Source organism: Nannospalax galili, unplaced genomic scaffold (genome assembly GCF_000622305.1).
Source record: "Nannospalax galili isolate Female #2095 unplaced genomic scaffold, S.galili_v1.0 scaffold589, whole genome shotgun sequence".
NCBI lineage: Eukaryota > Metazoa > Chordata > Mammalia > Rodentia > Spalacidae > Nannospalax > Nannospalax galili.
In genome coordinates, this window is record NW_008360324.1 from 5,891,919 (window position 1) to 5,916,756 (window position 24,838).

Genomic DNA, 24,838 nt, shown 5'->3' on the forward strand with positions numbered 1-24,838 from the left:
TATATATATATATATACCAACAAACAAAAAAACAGAACACCAAGTCATCAGGAAAGTCAGGGCCAGTCTCAGATCCAATCAGTTGCAGCCCCAGGTAGGACAAACTCAAGGTTAACTAAACTTCCAACTTTACCTTTCCTAATCCCAAAATTTGTAGAGCTCCTCCCAGTGTTTCAATGTGGGCTCTAATACACAACAGTACAGTTGAACCCAAATGAATATATCCATGGTCTTATGGGACTCATCTAAATTTCTAAATCCACATACCTATAATCCCAGCACTTGGGAAACAGTGAGACAGGAGGACCAGGAGTTCAAGGTCATCTTTAGCTGCACAGTGAGTTCAAAGTCAGTCTGGTTTTTATTGAGACTCTATCTCAAAACAAAACAAAACAAAACAAAACAAAAACCTTAGTCTCCTCATCTAAGGATGAGGGCAAAAAACAGCCTAGTGTGGGAGGGGATGGGGGCTGCCCAGCCTGACATAAAGATGGTACTTGATAAACGGTAACCAGTAACTCAGAAGGGAACTTTAGGAAGACCCACCCCAACCTTCCATTCTTCCAAAAGGAAACCACACTTGGAGAGGTCCTGGGACTGAGTCATGATCTGTAAGGGAGTCAGTGACAAGAGCTATCCTGGACTTAGGTCTGCAGCTCCACCCAAGTTCCCCATATCCAAGCAGCCTCTCTCAGGTAGGGACACATATTATCACCTGTTGCTAAGTAGGTATGCCTCAGGAGCACTGGTCTCCCAACTGTCATGGTGTCTCCCCAAAGGGACGTGTGTATACATCTTTATCTCACCTATAGCACATGGCCTCACACCAGGCAGATGATGGATCAGGGTGATCTGACTGTCAGTGATACCTCAGTCCTTGCCCTCACCTTCCAGTTTATAGTGAGTGTACTCCATGGTTTGCACTCTGTACCCTACTCAGCCTCCTGTCCTATCTTTTCATAGGCTGGGCATGAGAGGATACAGGTGGCATCAACAGATATAGAGACGAAGGGAACAGGGAAGGGTTGAGCAAAGGAAGTCAGGCAGAAAGCATATGAGTGCTTTGGGGAGGGGTGCAGGCTGGGCAGCTGGAGGAGGTGACAGGAAGGCACAGAAGCTGGGCAGGTGGGCTGAGGAGGAAGGCTGGGGACGCCAGTGACCCTAGCAGGAGCGGAACTAGGGCTGCTGGCCTGTTGGGTTTCTGCCACACAAGGGTCTTGGTGAGTCAAGTGTGTAACATCTCCTAGTTAGATTCAGCTGTCAACCAGTCTAAAGTTATCTGAAGAAGTCTCAATTGGGAGAGTGCCTCAATCATACTGGCCTATGGACATGTCTATGGGGCACTTTCTTGATTCCTAATTGATGTGGGAGGGCCCAGCCACTGTGGGCAATTCCATGCTCAGCGGGTGGGCCTGGGCTATATATGAAAGGTAGCTGAGCATGAGCCTGGGAACAAGCCAGTAAGCAGCATTCCTCCATGGTTTCTGTTTGAAGTCCTTGCCCTGCAGGAGTTCCTGCCAACTTCCCTCAAAATGAACTATAACTTGTAAGATGAAATAGACCCCTTCCTCCCCACACTGCCTTTGCAAAGGAGGATAAAAATTAGTACCAAAAGTGGGTGCTGTTCTGATGAATGCAACCATATGACTTTTTATGCCTTTAAACGACTCTGTTGGAGGATTGTAGAGGACTTTTGGAACTTTAGGCTAGAAAAGTCATTGAGTGTTTAGAGCTTAATGGACTATTCTGTGGGAGTTTGGAAGATGATAATTTGGAGGAATACATATAACAGAGGCCTAGCTTGTGAAGTTTCAGAGGTGAGTTTGAGAGTCCCTCAAAGATACTATTGGTGCTATTTGTATTATATGTTTGAATTAAGAATATGTGGAAATAAAACCTGTGCTTCACTAGGACAGTGGATGTAGGTCAGCTGGAGCTGAAAAATCAGCTGTGATTAATAGAGAACAGCATCACTGAGGTGAAATCTTCTGGGAAAAGTATTTCCTCAGAGTCAGCACACAGACGCTGTGGTCCAAGGGAGCCAAGGCTGCATCTCAGGGGGGTCAAGGCTGCTAGCCAAATTTGGCAATGTATAAGAGCCTCCTACCTGACACTGGTTTTCAAAGCATAAGAGATGCAAGATTGAGGGGTCAACAGCTGAAGCTTAGCACCATGTGGCAAGGTCAGAGTCCCTGAAGAGACTGGCCATTAATGAAGGTGCAGCTTCAGGTATGGTAGAGACCCCAGGATACCAGAAATGCCAGGACCACAGGGCAACTACCAACTGACAATGGCAGGTGTGGAGTCAGCCTGAGCCTATAAGACAAGTCGCATGTGCTCCAGTGGCAGAACTGGAGAAGTGGAGCCGCCCGGGCCTCTTGGAGCCAGATGATCATGAGTCCAAGATATCAAACACTGAGCTGCACTGCTGGCCTTAAGTTTAGCTTTAACCTCTCCATAATCATGTCTTGGTTGTTCCCTCTTAGAATATATCCCCTCTGGAAATACGAAATATTTAACTTGTTTTTCATTTTATAGGAGCCCACAGTTAAGAGACTTTGGATATTTTCTAGAGACACTGAACTGTGTGTGTGTGTGTGTGTGTGTGTGTGTGTGTGTGTGTGTATTTCATACAGAACATCCCAAACAATCTTATTCATCTTTGTACCCGCATCCCAAATGGCACCCTCCCATAGCCTGCCCCCCACCCCATATACTCCACCATCCCTGTTACTGTCCACTATGTTGTGCCCCCAACCCTTCCCCAGGAGACAATGAATTTTTTTAAAAAAACTTTTTATGTGTATAAGTGTATTGCCTACATGTATGTAAGTGCACCCATATCATGCAGTGCCTGTGGAGGTCAGAAGAAGGTATCAAATTCCCCTGGAACTGGAGTTACAGATGGTTATTAGCCATCATGTATAAGTGCTAGGAATTAAACTTGGATCTTCTGCAAGAGCAGCCAGTGCTCTTAACTGCTGAGCCAACTCTCCATCCCCCAACAGTGAACTTTAAAAACATTGGAACTTTAAAAGAGTGGGGGACTTTTAAAGTTGTATTGTACTTTATACTAGAATATGAACATGAGGTCTTAGAGACAAATAAAAGACAGGAAAAGTTGATGGTTTCAGGTGATATGTTCATGTGTCAAGTTCATAAGGGGTAGAGTCTTTTAGTTAGCAAATTATCTGAGGGAATTGGGGGATTGCCTCAATCAAATTGGCCTTTGGGGCATTTTCTTGATTTCTAATTGATGTAGGTGAGCCCAGCCCACTGTGGGTGGTGCCATCCCTGGGCAGAAAAGCCTGGGCTATATAACATAGGTAGCTGAATGGGAGCTAGCCAGTAAGCAGCACTCCTCCATGGTCTCTGCGGCAAATCCCTGCCCTACCTTCCCTCAACAATAGACTGGAACCTGTAAGCTGAAATAAACCCTTTCCACTCCAATTGCTTTTGGTCATGGTGTTTATCATAGCAACAGAAAGCAAACTAGGACAGGACAGGTCCTGTGGGTTTAACCAGCCAGGTTCCAAAGCTCTGAGCTGGGTTTCTGGCCAAATGAGTACCCAAGGTTGTGTCCTAGCCCCACCCCTCAGACCCTGTTTGAACTTGTTTTTAAAAACTTCTCATCCTCGAGAGATCTCAGAGGTACGAACTTGGAATTCCCCCTGCTCTCCAAAGCACACAGTAAAGCTTTCCAATTCATACCAGCTGAAAAGCAAACCCTGCTGTAAAGACGCAAGGGAGACAGAGCCACTAGGCCTAGGCAACATCTATCAATCCAAGGGCAGAGAATTTGAGTGAAGAACTGTTAAGGTTGAATAGACCTTAGAGATAGTCTGATATAAAGCCCTGGCTTATAGCAATCCAGACTGAGGGAGTATTGAACCCAGATCACACAGCCAATCAAAGCAGACTGGCACCAGACTCGGCCCAGTGCCTACCAGGCCTGTGGTTTTGCAGTGGTGTGGCACCCCAGCCCTATTCTTTTTACCTAGGAACACTTCCAGAGCCACAGAAAACTGTATCACATGACTCGTCTCCTCAGGGGAGCTTAGAAAATCCACACTCTGAACAAAAGCCCAAGGTCACCCACGCTTTTTGGCACAGGTTTCTTTCTGGCTTAATGGCTGTAAAGCAGGAGGTGAACTAAAAGAAGGCCAGAGAGAAAGGTGGTGAAGTGCCAAGGGCAAGAAGGAGGCAGGCACCTTCCCTGCAGGGAGACCCATAGATTAAATCCATGGTCCCAGCACTCCAGGCAGGGGCAGGGTGGGCGGGGAAGAAGGGCAGGGGGAAAGGCACACACAGATCACATGGTCAACAAGCCTCAAAAAGCAGGGGGCAACTGAGCTCCCACAGGCCTCCTGGGGCTCAGAACCAGGCCCCCACCTGGAAAGTACAGACTTGAGAATCCCCTAGTTTACATCCCCAACTGTGCAGGCTCAGGGAAGTTAACCCCTCTGAGCCTGGCATTCCCCCTCTAAAACAGATGCTTGGCATCTGTCTGGTACAGAAGTGGTTGCTACTTAGTGCATATCACTAAGTCTGTCCTGATATTTAAACCACCCCATGTCACTTTCTAAGCATCCTGAGAGCAAAAAGCATAGAGCTTGTCCACTACAGGGTTACAGATGCACTTGGGGATGCTCCATTTGTGGGAGTTTATGAACACTTCCCCCATCCCACACCTTCACCATGAGCGGATTAACCCAAGGGACTCCATTTGCCCACAGTATCCCAAGGGTCCTGCTAAGTCCTGTGCTCAACCTGCCTTATGAAATCCCTGCATTCCTGTAGAAGGCTAACCAGGCCCTTGCCCCCGACCCCCAGCTCACCCCTGTCACCCATCAATGTTCTGCCTGCCTTTGTAGTCCACCAGTCAAGCTTGGCTGATGTCACCTGACCCTATTCATGTCTCTGCAGGGGCCAGAAAGGAAGGGAACATTTTCCATGGGTTACAGATGAAAAAACAGACTATCCAAAGCCACAAGGCATGGCTGGGTGGTAATTCACTGGGTACAGTGGACATAACAGCATGCTAAGGAGTCTTAAGACTGCCAGCATAGAGAGGTGGAGCCCAGACCAAAGTTCCCCCATGTCTGACACTAAATATGGGATAAATGCTCTTGTTCCATTAAAAAAAAAAAAAAAAAGAGGGGCAGGAGACCAGGTAATCTAAGAAAAGCTGTATCCTCCTCTTCCTCCTCCCCTTTCTCGATCCCCTCACTGCTGCCACCACCACAGAAAGGTGCACAGGGCTTTCCTCCTGTCGGGCAGGGCTCCGGGTGCTGCTCCAGTATCTGAAGATCTGGTACTTTACATATAGGAAAAGGCTTCACATAAGTTGCCCAGAGTCCACAACAGCACTGACAGAGCAGGATCTGACCAGGGTCCGTGATGCTATTAAGTAGCTTGTTAGGTATTAGCAGGCTTGGAAGACAAAAGCTTGACCCCTTGCTCACAATCAACATCCTGTAAAATCTGAAACTGCAATGTTTTTTCACTAGCCATAAGAATGGAATGTGAGTCAGATCTCTGGCCCTGGGTGGAGATGTGACATCCTGAACTGCCAGGAGGGTCATTACTAGATAACTATCTAACCCTAGCTCTAGAAGCCCTAACTAAACCTTATAGGATTACTGTCCAGCAAGGGCCTTTATCTACCATCACCCCTTCCGTAAAAGTCAGTCCAAATGGGCCTGTCAATCACAAGGACAGGACAAAGTCCTTCAGGAAAAGCTGCTTGTTCTAGAGACTTCAGAAATAGTATGAGGGCAGGAGAAATGGCTCAGTAGGTAAGAACACTAGAGCTCTTGAAGGGGACCCAAAGTTTGGTTCCCAGCACCAGCATAATGGCTCACAACCACCTATAACTTCAGTTCTGGGGAATCCAACACCCTCTTTGGGGCCTTCTCAGATACTACATGCACATGATACATATACATGCATACATATAAAACACTCCTACACATAAAAAAGGAATAGTGTGAGGCCTACATGAAAAGGTAGGTCCTTTTAGCCATTGTCCACTCCCACCCCGAGTGTGCTCTCCTTTACTCTGGGATAAACTCTATAATTCTGTGTCTCGTGTGAATTCTAAGGAGATAAGGAGCAGGGAGCCAAATGGAGGCCAGAAACAAGGCTAACCATCTGCCTGTAGTGCCTCTCACATCAAGCCTTCATTTCCAGACCACCCTGTTCTCCCAAGTCATGAGGCTCCAGGCAAACTGGTACCTATGGCAAAGGCCTCTGGGGGTTGGTGGGGTGTTCTTCCCAGATCTACGGGGGGAGGCCCACTCAACAAATGCTCCAGGGCTCCATCTTCTGCCTTCAGCCTTCAGGCAGAGATGAGATAGGAAGGAGGCAGAGAGGACCAAATCCCACATAATGTTCTGTTCCCACTGCCTCAGAGTTCCAGAACAGATGGACAGAGGAATCTCTGAACAATTAACCAACCACAGAAGGATGAAGGGAGGAAAATGAGCCTGGAACACAGGAAACCCAACCTGAGGAAGAGGGAAATGCTCAAACCCAGCTCCTTCACCATGGAGGGCCTCAGGCTGTACCAATTAGGCACTGCTCAGTTCTTCCTGGTTACCACGACTACAAGGTTTTTATCCCATGGGCTGCAAGTGGCAGAAGGACTGCTAGAGCCACACGGTTCTGCCACCAAAAGGGGAGAGGGGCCCTCAGACAGATAAATGATCAAACTCCAATCTCTCTTGTTTTTACTGAAGTGCTTTTATGAATAGGCTGCTTGTCACAACCTGCCTTTAGCAGCTCAGAGGCTCGGCCCTATCAGGATTGGTTGTTTCCTATCCTGATAGAAAAACTCACAACCCTTCCAGTAGGGAGCATTGCCCAAGTGACACCCATCAGGAACACCAAGGCCCCTGGCCTGAGCTGGCAAAGGGGAGGGATACTACACAGGCCTCAGCTGACATTTTGTTCTTGCCATCATTCAGGGCAGTTACTGTTCCCATTTGAGCACTGTCTTCCACAAACCATCCTCTGGTCAAGGTGAAGATTTGTCATCTCAGAAGTGTACAACTCATTCTTGTGTGCAAAACACAGTAGCAAGCTAATCATCCCACTCCTCTAATCCAGGCCAGAAGGATGCAAACCCACTACACCCTGGAGTATGTCCAAAGGGAGCAACGGGCGCCAGGCATGAGAGATGAAGTCAGCCAAATAGTTGATGGCACTGGTAAGCAGGCAAGGGGAGCTGGTGTCCAATATTCCCAGGGTTGTCACACAGACCATGGAGTCAGGTCTTGGTGGCAGAGCATGAACAAGGAAGCAAAGTTCCAAAGGGAGAAGCTAAAAACCAGAGCTGCCCAGCAAAAAGCAGACCCCATTGTAGGGACTTCCCAGCAGGGGCCAGACCCTGACTAGATTCAATGTGGAGGATATGGACAGGATGAGCTCCTTCAGAGCCCGTCTTTACCTCATATGGTGACAAGCCCTGAGGGACTGTGTAACTACAGCAAGGACAGTTCTCTGCTAGGTTTGGTATTATCACTTATTAAGTGATTAGGGAGTATCCACACATACTCAGCACTTCCAATAAATACATGGCCTTGTTTAACCTTCACATTAGGCCAGTAAGATAGGTACTGTTCCTGCCTCATGGTATGTCCTCAAAGGCATCTGCTGAATGGATAAATAACGGATGGGCAGATGAATGAAGGAACCCCTTTTACTCAGAAATACTAGAGTGAGGAGTGGGTAAACAGCATGCACAGGGACCGATTCAAAGTCCAAGCCCCGAGGGCTACATCATGATCCACTGTACCCACCCAGGAGCAACTGCCTGGGTCTTCAGAGATCTGTTAAACAGTTGGCTTGCAAAAGCTGGGGAGATGACACAGTGGGTAAGTACACTTGCTGCTCAAACATGTGGAGTTCAAATCCCCAACACTCATGCAAAAAGCTGAAACCCAGGTGCTATAGGGGACGGAAACAATAGGATCGCTGGGACTTGCTGGTTCAGTGTCAGATCCTGTCTCAAGGAAATAAGGTAGAGATTGATGGGTAGAATGTTCAATATCCTCCTCTGGCCTCTATTTGCACTTGCACGCACACGTGCTCATATATCACAGACACACTTGTATAAGTAAATTTTTATACAAGGTGAGGGTAGGAGAGATGGCTCAGCAGTTAAGAGCACTGGCTGTTCTTGCAGAAGACCCGGGTTGCCAGTACCTACATCTTAGCTAGCAATCATCTATAACTCCAGTTTCAGGGGATCCGACACCCTCTTCTGACCTTCGTGGGCAATGCACAACACAGGTGCACTTGCACACATGCAGGCATAACACTCACACACATAAATAAAATATTTGAAAAAGAAAAATACAAGGTCATCCTTGGCTACAAAAGGAGCTCAAGGCCAGCTGGGGCTACACAAGACCCTGTCTCAAAATAAGTTGCCTAGGCTTTCTCATTTTTTTCTATTTTGGAAAATATCTCCATTCCCATATCCTTTTAACATCTTTTACATTTTCATTTTTCTTTTTTTTAATAATTATGAGACATAATAGCATTAACAAGAGCCTAAATAAGTGATGAAGGTCTGTGTAGGTTTTTTATGATCTATAAAGGATGAGACAAAAATAATATACACGTAATCTTTAATTTTCTAAGGTCATAGTTTAGTCAACTAGTTTAAGGACCAAAATATATATAGTCAAGGTTTATCTGAGAACAACTGGGTTTTTTTTAACCCAAGCTCTACCTATATAGCACGTGGTAATTAAAAGTACCAGACAGGTGGAACTAACCTTATTAGATGTTTAACAGCCATACTTTGAGGCCTATACTAATCTGGTCAGGGGGACTTAAAGGATAGATTTTCCCCTTGCCCTCCAAGGTCGACTAAGTTCCAGAGGACTATGGAACATCTCTCAAAATGTCCTGTAACTGTGGTGAGTCACCTGTCCTCTTGTTCAGGGAGGCCATGGAGACTCCACAAGATGGACTTGAACCAGTATCCTCTACAAAGAGGAGGGTCAACTCAGAGGAAACATCTCCTCCATGCTTCCAAGTGAAGTCTGACATGGTCAAGTAGGACCTTTGACTTATCTTCACATAGAGGAACTGGTAAAAGAAAGGAGCCAGGAGCTCCTCCAAAGCCCATGTGACCCGAGGAACAGATCCTCAAACGACCTTAAGTGTAAAAACAAATTGATTTATTTGGGCCAATTGTATGATCTTAAACACCCAAAAGGAAAGTATAACCAAAGAGTAAAGTCATCAGTATATTTCTTTAAGAGTTCCAGGGTTTACACTTCCCAGACATTAGGCTTAAGGCCATATAAAATGTTATTTAGACAATTATTTCTCACTGATGATTTTGTTACTAATCAGAAAGTGCTGCTCAGTCAGATGTAAGATTTCAAACCTTGGTCTGCAATACTGTAGGGCCCACCTGTAGCTAAGGGAGACAACCCACTACTGTTCTAAAATGATGGATAAATTTGTTTTCTCCCCCTATCTAGAAGCCTTTGAGAGGGACCTGACACTGACTAACTACTCCAACAGCTATCAAAATGCCTGAAAGCAAATCCTAAATCCATCACTTGAGTCCAGCCTTGGCAGACAAAAGAAAAATGAGGAGGAACCCAATAGAGGGATGCTTTTGGAAGCCCTTGTCAATAAATTCCAATGGACTCTCATATGAACATGTGAAAACTGCCCTGTTCTGACTTTTTTCTAGCTCCTTGTCTAGAACTTGTAGTACTAATTACTCTTGCCTTTACTTCTCCTTCACATCTGCTATTCACCAGTCAAGGACTTTCTTTCCCCCTACAGATAACAGTTATTCAATTTGGGAGTCTTTTAGAGAGACCCATGGAAGGGGTACCCCAATTGCTTCACCCTGTGTCCCTGTTCAGCATGAAAGAAGCCAGAGCAGTCTGCACCCTGATTCCCTATCCACAAGCTGTGTAACCTCTTCAGAGGATGGTGTGATAAGAATAGGAGGTAGGAATTGGCTAGGCAGTTAGGGTAAAAAGACCCCAAAGAAAAGTAGCCAGTTTCTGGCTAAAACTCACAATGCCCTTGAGCCTCTTAGCAATATACTCCGTTCCAAAGGCCAAAAATTTCCAAAGTATTCGGGAGCTTTTATCTAATCCTTAAAAGACTTTGGGATTACCTCTACAGAGGAGGGAATGTTAGAGTAACAAAAAGCCCCATTAAAAAAAAAGAAGAAGAAGAAGAAAGACTACACGAAGTTATCAGAAAAAAGTGATGGGGAGATATGGGAGGAGTTGGAGGGGAGGAAGTGGGCATGGATTTGATCAAAACACTTTATATGCATATATGAAATTCTCAATAAATTATTTTTTAAAATAAATAAATAAAAATAAGAATTGCTTTGCAATGATGGCTTGACACTTGTATAGCTACTCAGGAACCTGAGGTAGTCGGATTCCTTGAGCCCAAGAGTTTGAGACAAGCCTGGGCAACAAAGTAAGACCCTGTTTCAAAACAAATGAAGCAAACAAAAAAATCCATAGCAAGAGGGGGTTCTGAATATATCAAAGTATATTTATATGAAATTCTCAAATCAATAAAAATGTTTTTTTAGTCAACAAAAAAGGAGTTTGCTGGATATTATCAACTATGATAAGGACATCACCAGCAAGTATCAAGTTTGGTTTTTTTTTCAAACAAGTCCTAAAAAAGCATGTATTATTGGCCTTTTTAAGATTATTTTTTACATATTTATTTATTTAGTGTGTATGTATACACGCACATGGGTGTACAAAGGGTGAACACTTGTGTGGTCAGAGAATAACTTGTGAGAGTCAATTGATTCCGTCTACCATGTGAACCCCCAGGGATCAAACTTGGGTCATCAGCCTTGGCAGCAAGCGCCTTTACCCGCTTAGCCATCCAGTCCTGCACTATTGCTTTCAACAAACAAAATAACAAAACTTTTGTCTAAATGTTCAAGTTCAGCTGCTCTTCTTCCAATCAGAAGAGTCCATTTCAACTAAACGTAGATATGGTGGTGCACACCTATAATACCAGCATTTAGGAGGCAGAGGCAGGAGAATTGGAGTTCAAGGCTAGGTCAGCTACATGAGACCATGTCTTAAAAATAAAACCAGCTGGGAGCAGTGACACATGCCTGTAGTCCCAGCACCTGGGAGGCAGAGGCAGGCTGATCTCTTGAGTTCAAGGCCAGCCTAGTCTACAAAGTAAGTTCCAGGCCAGCTGGGGCTACAGGGAAGACACTGTCTCAAAAAGACAAAAATAAATAAATAATAAATAAATAAATAAATAAATAAACCAAAAGGTTCAACAAACTATTGGAAAACTAGTCTACCAATTTAAAAAGACAGTAAAAAGAGTAGTTAAAAACAGAATTACCCTCATATATCACAGTGGGAGAGTAAAGTGGTGCAGAGACTTTGGGAGACAATCTGCTGGCTGCTCCTTAAGAGACCCCACACAGACACTGTATGACCCCAAAATTCCAACATTCATCTTCTAACCCCTAGGGCTATGGCACTACAACATGAGGCCTTTGAGGAGTGATCAGAAAAGGGGTTCCAGAGAGTTGGCTCACCTACTCGCCCCACATGCAGATACACCGAAAGAGGGTCTCCACCAGAATCTGACCGTGCAGCTGGCCTTGACCTTGTACTCTAGATTGCAGAACTGAGAGAAATAAATTTCTATTTTCTATAAACCACCAGTCTGTGGTACTTTGTACAACAGCCTGAGCTGAACAGGACATCCAACAATTCCACTCACTTATATGCCCATCAGAAATGAAAACGTACACACACACACAAACACACACACACACACATACACACACACACACACACATACACGGGGCGGGGCAGTATATAAGAAGCCCCATATTTGGAAGGCCAAAGTAGGAGAATCATGAGTTCAAGGCCAACCTGGGCTACACAGTGAGAACCTATCTCAAAAAATAAAAACAAGCCAGGTATGGTGGCACATACCTTTAATCCCAGTACTCCAGAGGCAGAGGCAGAGGCAGAGGCAGGTGGATCTCTGTGAGATCAAGGCCAAACTAGTCTAAAAAACCTGCACATGAATGTTCACAGCAGCATAATTCATGAGTGAAAAAGTAGAAACAATTCAACTCTACCTGCCAACTTAGTGAGTACATACTAGAAACAAAATGTGCTCTCTGCATGTGTTAGACTTTTTTAAGGAGTGGTTGAGGATGACACAGGGTTCAATCCTCAGTATCACACAAAGAAAGGAAATAAATCCTGAAACACACTACAACATGGATAAAGCCTGAAAACATGATGCAAAGTTAAAGACACCAGTCACAGAAGGCCACATATAGTATGACTGCAGCTATGTAACATGTCCAGAACAGACCGACCTAAAGAGAAGGAAAGTGCACTCATGGCTGTCCAGGGCTGGGATAGGGAGACAGGCTGAGGAAGGATGGGAGACATTGTTAATGGGATTTCTTTTGGGGTAATGAAAATGTTCTAAAATAAAGAGCAATGATGATCACAAAACTGAGACCATGATAAAAACAGTGAACTACACACTTTAAATGGCCAATTTTTATGGTAGTGAATTACGTCTGAATAAAGCAGACCAGCTGGCCTTCTTCCTTAGTTTCAACACATTACAGGGAAGTGATAAAGGACAGGGATTATGGAGTTAATTAAGGGAAAGCAACAGCTCACTACCTCTTGCCAGGGTCCAAGATGTCATTCACTCACTCAACAAATATTTATTGAAAACACATTATAAGCCATGCAGTACACCACCTCAGGGGTCAGTAGTCTGTGGGCCCAACCTAACCCACTGCCAATTTTTGTACAGCCTGCAGGCTAAGAACAGTTTGTATATTTTATAAAATTGAAAAAAATCAAAAGCAGAATAGTATTTCATGGCATGTGGAAATTATATGAAACTCAAATTTCAGTATCCATAAATAAACAGTATGGGAAGACAGCCACTGCTCATTGCTCACTCACTTGTGAATTGTCTATGGACATTTCTGTGTGACAAGGGCAAAGTTGAGGAACTGCAGTGGAGACCATATGGTCTGCAAAGCCTAAGGCTTTTTTGTTGTTGTTATTTTTGTTTTTGTTTTTTGAGACAGGGTCTCCCTGTAGCCCCAGTTGGCCTGGAACTCATTAACTAGACCAGGCTGGCTTCAATCTCACAGAGATCCACCTGCCTCTGCCTCCGAAGTGCTGGAATTAACGGTGTGTGCCACCAAGCCTGGCACAAAGCCCAAGATTCTTAGAATCTGGTCCTTAAGAGACAAACCTACCCACAACTGTGCTAGATGGGAGCAAGTGAGGGAGCAGTGAGGGAGGACAGCCTGGGCCTCTGTCCTCAGATATCTATGGCACAGTGAAGACCAAGGGGGTCTGAGGACCACACAGGTAAGCACACAGCCACATGCTGCCATGCAGGTAAACATCCATAACCCATGAGTGCACAGAACACAAGGACCCAACTGCACCAGGGCCAGGAAGACTTCCTCTGTGGGAGGGCTTGCCTGTGAATCTAAGCGGGATCCAAAAATGTAAAGGTCTTAAGAGAGCACATATGGCCCCCAGAGAACGCAAGCGTCCACTGCTTTCTTTATCCAGTATCACACAGTATATAAAATGAAAAGATACATTTTTCTGACTTTGTGGAAATATCAAGCTAAGTGCTCACAAGGCCTCAAGACCCTGCACGAGGAGAGTCCTGCTATGACATCAGAATTGCATTTGCTCCTGCCAGTGCCAGGCCTAGGCCTCCCAGATGCTTTGGTTTGGACCTGCAGTGACTCCCAAAGGCCCATGTGTTGGAGGAAGGCTTAGACCCAAGGCCATGGCACTGAAGAAACAAAATGATCTTTACAAGGGGAGACCTAGTGGAAGGAAGTCAGGCCCCTGGAGATGTGTCCTTGCAGGCTGTATCCTAGGACAGTCCTTTCCTCTCTGCTTCCTGGCCCTCTGGAGGTAAGCAGCTTTGCTACATCATATGTGCCCTGCTATTACATGCTGCCTTGACAGAAGCCCATAAGAAACACAGCTGGATGATCATGAGCTGAAACCACATACCAAAGGAGCCTTTTCTCATCGGTTCATTTACCTTAAGTATTCTGACACAGAAAAGGAAAGCTGACAAATCAGCTAGCTCTCCATAGGCTGCTCCATCAAGTGTAACCAGAGCTCTCCCTCCCCCCCTCAACACTCTCCCCTACTGTGTCACTGTGTGCCTATGCCCTCCCCTGCTCCCCTTCCTCCACCCCACTCACCTCCCCACCTGGTAGAACACAGTTCTTACACAAGAACACAAGTTTATACTTCATTGGGCGCTTCATGCCTTTCCTGCTCCATTCCCAGCACCAGGACCTGATTCAGAGCAAACGCTTTATAAATATTTATGAGAGTAATACAAACACAAGACAACTGAAGAAAAACTAAGAACTAAGTGTCTTTGACGTGCAACCCTGGGTAAGTCACTGCTTTATGGCACAGTCTCCTCATTTGTGAGATGAAAATAACAAAAGCACTTACTTTGTGGGTAAACAAAATCATACAGCAATTATTACTGCTATTATCATGTCACCCATTTAACTCAGTGGGCCTTCCATATCTGAGGGTTTTGCACCTGAGGATTCAATGAACCATGAATTAAAACTATTGAGAAAAAAGTTGGGCCTGTACTACCGAACATATACTGGATTTTTCTTGTTATTGCTCCCAGACAATACAAAATTAGAACTATTTGCACAGCATTCACATTATATTAGGTATTATAAATACTCTAGAGGTGATTTAAGTATGATTTAACTGAACATCAGTTATATGTATCTTATATGAAGAACCTGACCCTTGGTAGATTTTTAAAAATATTTTATTACTATTGTATGTGTATGTATGTAAGTGCACCCATGTCGTGCAATGCTCATGGAGGTCAGAAGAGAACTGAAGTTACAGACAGATGTTAGCTGCCATGTGGGTGCTGGAAACCAAACCTGGGTCCTCTTCAAGAGCAGCCGGTATTCTTAACCACTGAGCCATCTCTCCAGCCCACCCCCACCCCCCAGCCAGTGGATTTTGGCATTTACTGGGGTCTCGGCACCAATGTCCTACAGACTTGGAGACACAATTATTTAAATCTAAAATAAATCCCATGAGAGAAACAGAAGCCCTAGGTAAATTATCCAGAGTCCCACAGCACAACAGGTAAGTGTAACAACTGGAATTCTAGCCTGGCACTCTGACTCCAAGGTACACACACCTTCCTCTATACCCAACTAGCAATGAAAACTGTCAGAGGAACTAGAAAAAGGAGGCGGGCCGCCATGGTCACCACTGAGAATGGTCATGAAGAAAGTACCTTCTGAAGTGCACACTGAAGGAGCAGAAGGGTTCAAAGAGCAGACGGGGCAAGAGGGCCAAAGCAAGAGGGGTAGGACAGGTCTTTCCCCAAGAGACCAAGCTCCTCCCAACACCAAAAACAAAGGACAATGATGGAATCCTAGGACTCACAGTCGGGTTAATCCTTACATTCATCAGCCCAGCCACACACTTTACACTGCAAGAAACTGGAGTGTAAGATGTCAGGAGCTGGGAGAGGCTGCAGACACAGTAGACCGTGCCTGTGCTGACACAGGATGCTCTCTTATCTGTAGTTATCTCATTCCTCATTGAAAATCAGAAAAAATTAGGCTAGAGGTGGGGTGCGATGGTAGAGCACCTGCTTTGCAAGGTCCCAGGTTTGATCCCCAGAACCAAAAACAAAAAGCAAAACAAAAACAGAATAGGAATAACATGCTCACTGCAGACAGACAAAATAATCCAGGATGAGGGAAAAAAATTAAATGCATTAGATAGCCTCAAATGATGGGTTCAGAGTTATGTCAGTGCAGGCACACCAGCAAAGTTTAAGTTTCTTGAGCTGGCTTGTGTTTCTATTTTTGTCTCTAAGTCTGTTGGAGACCCATTCGTTTGTTCATTCTTTCATTCTGCCCGTGACTACTAGAACCTGCTCGTAACCTATACAGTTGTAGGCACAGGGGCTCCTGCAACAGACATGTGCAAAAGGAACTCCTACCCCTTGCCACAAGGCTGATGAAAATTATTTCATGGCCTATTAAAAATGAGCAGCAGAAACACTGCTCTCCAAAAGAATGCACATACTCAGGCCTGCTGCCGCCCTTACCTCACAAAGTCAATAGCAAGGAGAATTTCATCTCATGTGTATGAGTGTTTTGTCAATGTGCATGCAGGTATGCCACATATATGCAATGCCCTCAGAGTCCAGAAGAGGGCGTCAGAACTCCTGGAACTGGAGTCAGGAACCATGTGGGTGCTGGGTACTGAGAATGGGTCCTCTGTGAGAACTGCCAGTGCTCTTAACTGCTGAGCCTTCGCTCCAGCCCCAAAAGAAGACTTTTAAAGCACAAACACACAATCTCAAACAGAGTGGGAGGGAAGGAGAGGGAGGGAGGGAGGTTGGTTAACAGACTGAAGCAAGCTGAATCCTAACATATCAGCATACCAGAACCCCAAAAGCTTAGTGATCAGAGCACCATGAGGGCTATAAACAGAAGGCTGGGTTAAGTGTGCTTAGGGACAGGTCCATCCTCCCCTCCCCCCTACAGATCTCTGCCTCCACATCCTTCCTCCAGCCACCACCAGAGTGGGCAGAGTAAAGCAGAGGTCTGTGACTAGAGACAGTCAGCACAGGGTTACGTTGAAGTAAGAAGGTTTAAGAGCCCAGCCAGTTCCTTCTATGAAGCTCCTGGGCACAGGGGACCTTCCTGTGGATTAGAAGTCTCCTCTTCAAGGAATCTCAACTGCTCAAGGAAAAAAAACCAAAAATCTTCAAAGGTAATTTACCAGGTTCCTAAGTGAAACATACCCTCCAGATCACTAAACATGAGGCCCACACACACACACAGAGGAGACAGAGACAGAGACAGAGGGACAGAGAGACAGAGAGAGAGACAGAGACATTCTCACCTTGTTAAGGCTTCACTCAAATGCCAACAGACTGGGGAGCACTAGGTTTCTGAAGAGCACCTGTTTCAGGAAAGAGAAAACACACACCTGTTACAGGAAACAGGAAACATGAACGGTATACTAGTTAGCTTCCTGTTGCTGTGATTAAAAAAAATGACCAAATGCCAGGCATCATGGAACATGCCTTTAGTCCTAGCACTCGGGAGGCAGACAAGTGGATCTCTGTGAGTTCAAGGCCAGCCTGGTCTACATAGTGAGTTCTAGGCCAGCTGGGGCTATAGGGAGACCCTGTCTCAAGAAAACCATAAAAAAAAAGGTGGGGGAGGGAGGAAAGGGTTTATTGTATCTTACACTTCCAAGGCACAGTTCATCTTTGAGGGAGGTCAGGGCAGGAATTCAAGGCTTGTTCCTCTGGCCTGTGCTCAGCCTGCTTTCTTATATAGCCCAGGACAACCAGGAACAGCACTACCCACTGTGGGCTGGGCTCACCCACATCACTCAACAGTCAAGAAAATTCCTCACAGACAAGCCTACAGGCCAATCAGATAAATGTAATTTCCCAATTGAAGTTCCTTCTTCCTAGGTGTGTCAAGTTCACAACTGAAGCCAATCATGATAAATAACTGCTCCCAGAAGCTAAACTACCACTAATATCCTCAGAGAAATAAAAAGTGATACTGTATCCATGAAACTAAATCAGGATAAAAAGAAGATCTAGAAAACATAAAATCTCCTGAAAATTAAAAATATACAAGTAGGGGACTGGAAAGATGACTCACCCATTAAGAGCACTGCCTGTTCTTCGAGAAGATCTGGGTTCAGTTCCCAGCACCCACATGACAGCTAATAACCATCAGAAATTCCAATTTCAGGGGGTCTAATACCCTCTTCTGGCCTCCATGGGCACTGTACAACATGGGTGCACTTAAATACATGCAGGCAAAACACTCATATACATTAAAAAATGTAAAATATATTTATACATATATACTTACTAAAAAGATAAGGGCTAGGGCTGGGATTCAGTGGTAGACCAAATTCTCTCTCTCTCTCTCTCTCTCTCTCTCTCTCTCTCTCTCTCTCTCTCTCCTCACACACACACACACACACACACACACACACACACACACACGTCCCCAGATTCAAGCTCATACCAAATCAATACAATTTATCATGCATGTAGAATGAATAGTTCAGATCTGTATGGCCCATGCTGTTCACAGAGTTCCTTCCACACGATTCATTGCAATGACCTGTGCACATCTGTCCCTGTTGTAAATGACAGATCACTCTCTGCTCACCAGACTCCACAGAAGAGACGGTGTCTCATTCTTCCCAATGTCTTCAGCCCACAATACAGAGGCAAGAGATCACAGGAGCTGAGGGTTACATGCGAATGATGCAGGGAATGCTTAGAGGAGCTAAGTGGCATTGAAACTGAGTTCTCAAGGAAAAGAATGAGATGTGACACAGTGGTGGTGTGGTGGCAGGAATGTGTGAACACCTGGGATCTCAGCACAATCCATCAGCTGATCGGTGACAAGAGTCCTAGTAGACATTTGAAACTGAAGGCAGGAACAAAACAAACTAATACACTATTTGGGGTCACTTTGTGTGTGTGTGTGTGCTCCTGTGTGTGTGCTCATGTTGTATGTGCAAGCATGCAGGTGAGCACACATGCAAAGGCCAAGGGTGGATGTCAGGTGTCCTCCTCAATCACTTTCCACCTTATTTGTTGAGACAGGGTCTCTCTCTGAACTTGGAGCTCACCAGGATGGCCAGCAAGTCTAAGGAATCCTCCTGTCTTCACCTCCCCAACTCTGGGAAACAGGTGCACACTGCCATAACAGGTTTTACATGAATGGTGGGGATATCAAACTTAGATCCTCATGCTTACATGGCAAGCACTTCAGCAGCCCAGCCATCTCTCACCTTCCTACTTTGGGGTTACTTTAATCATCTTTTCTGGAACAAGGTGATAGATAAAGAAAAATACAACCAGGCCGGACATGGTAGCTCACATCTGTAATCTCAGGACTCAGGAAGCTGAGTCAGGAGGAACACCTCAAGGCCAACCTTGGATATGGTATGCAATCATGTCTCAAATAACCAAATATATATACATACATACAGCCAATCTAAGTGGAATTCATGGGGGCACTAAGGCAAAAAACTGGCATGACAGCCCCTGGAGCAGCACAGCAGCCCCATGGGGCATAGGTCACCATGAAACCACCGCCCTAAACAGATGGGGGAATCAGGCCTCACAGAAAGTAGGGGCCTGGAGGACGGGCACTGCAACAGACTGGGAAAGTTTACTGAACTTGGTCCATCTGTCCCATTCCCAATGGGAAGGCCAGAGCTTTGAGGCTCAGAAAGATGCTGGAGCATAGATTGGGACAGGCTGGGACATACACGAGTGTCAGGCTACTCTACCCATCACAGTCCTGACTGGCTGGTGTCAGGTTTTCATGCAGTCTTACTGCTGGATTTCCAGGTCAGGAGACAAAGTCAAGGATGAATAACAATCTAGCTCTGCACTGCCCTCACTCAAATTTATGAAGGCAGCTTGGGAGAGGGAGCCCTGCCTCGTCTCTCCCCATGGAGGGCCACTGTGTAGTCTCAAGTCTAATTGGATTTCTGCAGCTACGTGACAATTTCGTGCTCTGAAGCTGTGGCAGTGGTAGCAGTGACTTTTTTTACCATTTGATTTAGTGTGTGTGTGTGTGCACGCGCACGCGCGCCATGGCATGCATGTGGAGGTCAGAGGACAGCTTGTGGGAATTGATTCTCTCCGTCTACCATGTGGGTCCTGGGGATCGAACTTAGGCTGTCGGGTTTGGCAGGAGCTGCTTTTTACCCACTGAGTCATCTCACCAGCCCACAGTTTCTGAAATAGAAAAGTCAAATGGCTGCTTTACTCTGTGACTGGGAAGCTGCAGGCATCTGAGCAGCCAGGGAGGAGCCTTTCCCTTACCAATGGTCCCTTCCACCTGCCGAACAAAGAAAGTCTGGACCCCTAGCAGACAAGGGCTGGGTTCTGCGGGTAGTACATAGTTCAAGTCAGGACACACTCCAGCTGCAGAAGCCAAGGCTGGCATGGCAGGACAGGGAGCCTAGCAGGAGGGGAAGCCTGCTTGCTCTCCTGCTAAGAACATTCCAGCTTCCCACCATCAACGTTTCTTTGTTCGTGGTAAAGATACAAGTGACATTTTACTTTTAGAGACTAAGCAGGTGAGAACAACACAGAACCCTTGTGTACTCAGTCTCCCGGAGTCTCTTTTATTACACAAAAAGGGGTAAACTGAGTCACAGGGTGGCATCCATAACAGTGGGGAACGTACCACTGTCAGAAACTATCATGACAAGTTAGCCAACTGGCAGCTGCTGGTGCCTATCTCAGACATGTAATCCAAATACCTCTCTGTGGATTAGGAAGGGTGCGTGCATGGGACACACACACACACACACACACACACACACACACACACGCGCACACACACCACATTGTACACATATGACAACCTCCTCAGTCTCAGAGGCAAGATCTAAGCCCCTGAACCAGCCTGATCAGGACACAGGCAGAACTCAGCACACATGCGCACACACACCACATTGTACACATATGACAAGCTCTGTGTAAAAATGAGTGTATATACCCTGTGTGTGTATATATGAAGACAAGGTAGAGACTAATAAGGACATGTGTAAGCATGAATGAAAGTTTATGTGTTGTATGTGTGGCCAAATATGCATGTCCGGGATAGAGGTATGAGTAAATAAGTGGAATTGTACACAGAACAGGTTTAGCTCCCGCTGCATGAACTCCTTGAGACAGCTACTGTATATGGAGGTCTGGAGGCCGAACCTCCCTTGAATTCAGACACCTGCGTGTATGGGCAATATAACCCCCAAATCTAGAAACCCAGTTTCCTACAGATCCGTGCCTCCCGCACTGCCCAGCTCAAGCAGAGCTGCCCCAGCCCTGGGCTGAGTTCCCTCCCTCACTCCTCCCAGCCTTACTGTCTGACCTCAATTTTTCCACCCTGGATGACTTTTTTTTTTTTTAAACAGGGGGAGAGAGGAACCGCCCCCCTTGCTTCCTTGGGGAGCGATAAATACAAGGATTATGGAGTGACATTCTGAAAGTGATCTGACCACCTCAGAAGAGAGAGGAGATAAAATGCAGGGCATTTGGGGCCTGACTTTACTCAGAACAGCAGGAGGTTCTGTCCCCAGGGAGGGCAAGGCTCAACCACAGTGGTCTCCACTCACCTGCCTGGGGCCCTAAGCTCAAGTCCAGCCCGAGTCAGTAGCAGAAAGCTTGGGTCTCTAAATAGCAAGGCCAGTCTGCTGAGCCAAACACAAAGACTCAGGGTCCTGGGGGGCTGGAGAGGCTACTGTCTGCAGACAGACAGGCACAAGTTCCACTTCCCAAGCAGCCTCCCCCATCTGGAAGCCATCTGTCTTTCCTTCCACCAAACCAGAGCTAGAGGAGGGGCTGCCCCTCACCCTCCTGGAAGCTAGAGTAGCCCAGGACAGGCACAGAGTCAGCCTGACTGGGTCCTCTACAAGCACCCCCTTGGCCGGAGCACAAAGGAACTCTGGCATCAGATGACCAGCACCTTTGGGTCTTTGGATACCTCGGCACCCTCCTCAGCAAAGGGAAATCAAATCATGAGGATTACTCAGGAAGGGCACACCAAGTGCCTGATAGACATCAGTGATCATTCCATCACAGCCACAAACACAAGGCTGCTGTCACTCCTGTGTCCTGATTCCTCCAATGGCCTCTCCCCATAAAAGCTATAGCCCTTTGGGGGGCTTTCAAGGCCATAGGAGCCATGTCAGGTGATCTTGCCTGGGCTCACATTCCTCCAGGTAAACTGGCCTCCAACAGTCTCCTGGCCTCAGGGCCTTTGTACCTCCTGTTCCCCCTCTGCCCTAGGATGCACCTCCCGCAGATATCCACAGGGCTCACTCCAGCTCCCTTCTTCCATCTTTCCCTCTTCTGTGAGGCCTTCTGCAATCCCTGCCTCCACCCCTCCTCCTTCCTATTATCTTTCTCTACCCAATAGCCTGTAAATTTCTACTGCTTACTGTCTGTCTCCACCAAACTATAAGGTCTTGAGGACAGGACTTCCTTGCATTCCTGTGCCTCCAGAATCTAGAACAGTGCCTGTCCCAGAGGCACTGGGCCTTTGGAATGAATGAGACTTAAGATATCTGGCGTGAGTTAAACAACGGTGGGGGTAGAAAATACAAATCCTAAGCCACTTTCCCACACACACACACAAGCTGCAGTCGCAATTCTCCATGGTCTCCTATGACAAAAACATTCCTTCTAGGCACACCTCAACATCACTATCAAATAGCACAACGGCCAGATGAGATCAAGGAATACAATTCAGGGCTTGGCATTGTGATAAACCCTACAGAAATGGAAGACCGAAATGATTTCTCGCAAAAGCATTCCCAGCCCCAACCTCCAGTCTCCTAACTGGGAGTCCTGACTACTAAAAAGAAGCCAGAGAGAGACCCTCAGCAACACAGTTCCTGCCTCCGGGAATCCAGCACATTATATCCAATTCACGCCTGACCTCCTGAGGCCTCAGACCTGCTTGCACCCCCTATGTGTCCCAAAAATGTTTGAAGTTTGAGTGAACAAATCCAATACAGACAACCATGCAGAGAAGATGGACAGATAAACAATATAAAAACCTTGAGTAAGATATTAGCATGCAGGCCAGGTATGGTGGTACACACCTTTAATCCCAGGACTTGAGGAGGCTGAGGCAGATGGAGCTCTCTGAGATTGAAGCCAGTCTGCTCCGTCTACATAGTTCCAGGCCAGACAGGGCTACATAGCGAGACCTTGACTCAGAAAAAGAAAAACAAAGAGAAGAAAAGGGAGAAAAAAAAAAAAGAAGAAGAAGAGGAGGCTGGAGAGATGGCTCAGTGATTAAGAGCACTGGCTGTTCTTGCAGAGGACTTGGGTTTGATTCCCAGCATCCACATGGCAGCTAACAACCATCCATAACTGTAGTTCCAGAGGATCTGGCATCCTCTCTGCCCTCCACAAGCACTGCACAACATGGGTGCACTTAAATACATGAAAGCAAACACTCATACAGATAAAATAAAAATAAATAAAATATTTTTAAAAACAAGCTAAAACTCTATGGACAACAGCTATGAGGGACATGGTTACGACAATTACAAATATACAGTCAGCCCTCTATATCCAAGGGTTCCACATCTGAAGACTCACCCAACAGTAAACCAAAAGTATCTGGGGGATAAAAACGCCTCTGTACCAAACATGTTTCCTTCTTGTTTCCTTATATTCCCTATATAATACAGTATAAGATATACCTACATTGTGTTAGGTATCATAACACAATTCATAATCCACCCTCATGTGCCACAGACTTCTCCTGTGGGGAAAAATACTCTGGTCTACAAAGGGTTCAGATCTGCTGAGGAAGATGCCAAGTCATATGGATGATTCCAAAGGTATGAAAGTGCATGGACTGGATGCAGCTACCAAGCCACTACACAAGGAACTTGGGCATCCTTGAACTCTGAGACCCTTAGAGAGGCCCTGGAACCATCCTCCATTGACCCTAAGAGGCAACTCTATTTTCATTATGGTCACATCAAGGGCAAGTGTGTTCTGGAACAGACACAGAGGAACTGGGGAAGGCAGCAGAAGGGATTGAAAGGGAAGGTCGGAAACCTGTTCTCCAACAATGCACATCAAGTAGACTATGGGAGCCAGGCACGGTGATAAATGCCTGTAATCCCAGTCCTCGGGAGGCTGAGGCAGAAGGATTGCTACACAGTGAGACCCTGACTCAAAAAACAAAACAAGAGGCTAGAGAGATGGCTCAGCAGTTAAAAGCACTGGCTGCTCTTGCAGAGGACCCACGTTTAGTTCACAGCACTCCATGGTGGCTGATAACCATCCTTAACTCCAGGTTCCAGGGGATTCGATGCCCTGTGGGCATTGCACACATGTAGTGTACCTACATACATGCAGGCCAAATAGTCATACAAATAAATTAATTAATTAAATAAATAAATAAATAAAAAGTAGGGTGAGAGGCAAGGACTATGGCTCAGTGGTAAAGCACTTGCTCAGCATACATGAGGCCCTGGGTTCCACTCCCCAAAAAGCAAAGGAAGGAGGGGGAGAGAGAGAAGGGGGAGGAGGAGGGGGAGAGGGGCAAAGAAGGGGAGGAGGGAGAGGAAAAGGAAGCAGTCAATGCTTCCATAGCAGAGCAGATCATGACAGAATATGCCCTGTCAATATTGACTGCAATGGTACTGTCCTTTTTATATTTGTCTTGACACCTGCCAATGAAACAAGTTGAAAACTAGGAGGCAGGATGCTTAGGTTCTAAGACAGGCTCACCCCACTGACAGGATGTGGCCTGGGGCACGCTGCTTCAGGGCTGAACTCATCTTCCTCACACATGAGGTGGACAGGTAGAGTGAAGCACCATCATGACCACCTGATGCTAGGACTCCCTTCTCTGTACTCAGTCAACAAATACCCACTGAGTGACTACTTCTGTCAGAAGCCCTTACAGGCACTAGGCATGCAGCAGGAACACAGAGAGCAACGCCCTCCCCAGTGCTCCCTTCCAGGGGTTTTGACCTTAGGAGCCCACATGTATTCCTGCCCTAGCCCTCCCAGAACATCCAGTCCTCCAATGCTATGGCCTCCAATACTATGGCCTCCTCCATGAAGTACAGGAGAGCAGTCTACAGGCAGTTTAGAGCTTTGCCAAGGGAGACACTAAGTCCATGGTCCTCAGGACAGCATGGGCTCCTCTGGGAAG

At 46.1% G+C, this 24,838-nt stretch overlaps 1 protein-coding gene across 5 annotated transcripts in view; it reads right to left on the reverse strand.

Annotated features, from left to right (window-relative positions):
• The window catches only part of Tspan9 (tetraspanin 9), a 225,283-nt gene that overhangs the window by 174,836 nt on the left and 25,609 nt on the right, over positions 1-24,838 (reverse strand). For 2 of the 5 annotated variants that reach the window (XM_029559782.1, XM_029559783.1), the window contains 2 exons: positions 16,992-17,051; positions 14,276-14,372 (listed from right to left, as the gene is read on the reverse strand). The exons of 1 other annotated variant lie outside the window; for it this stretch is intronic. The gene's annotated coding sequence lies outside the window, so the exon portion shown is untranslated. The remainder of the gene's footprint in view (positions 1-14,275; positions 14,373-16,991; positions 17,052-24,838) is intronic. 2 more of the 5 variants (XM_008825480.3, XM_029559781.1) reach the window with 1 other exon arrangement.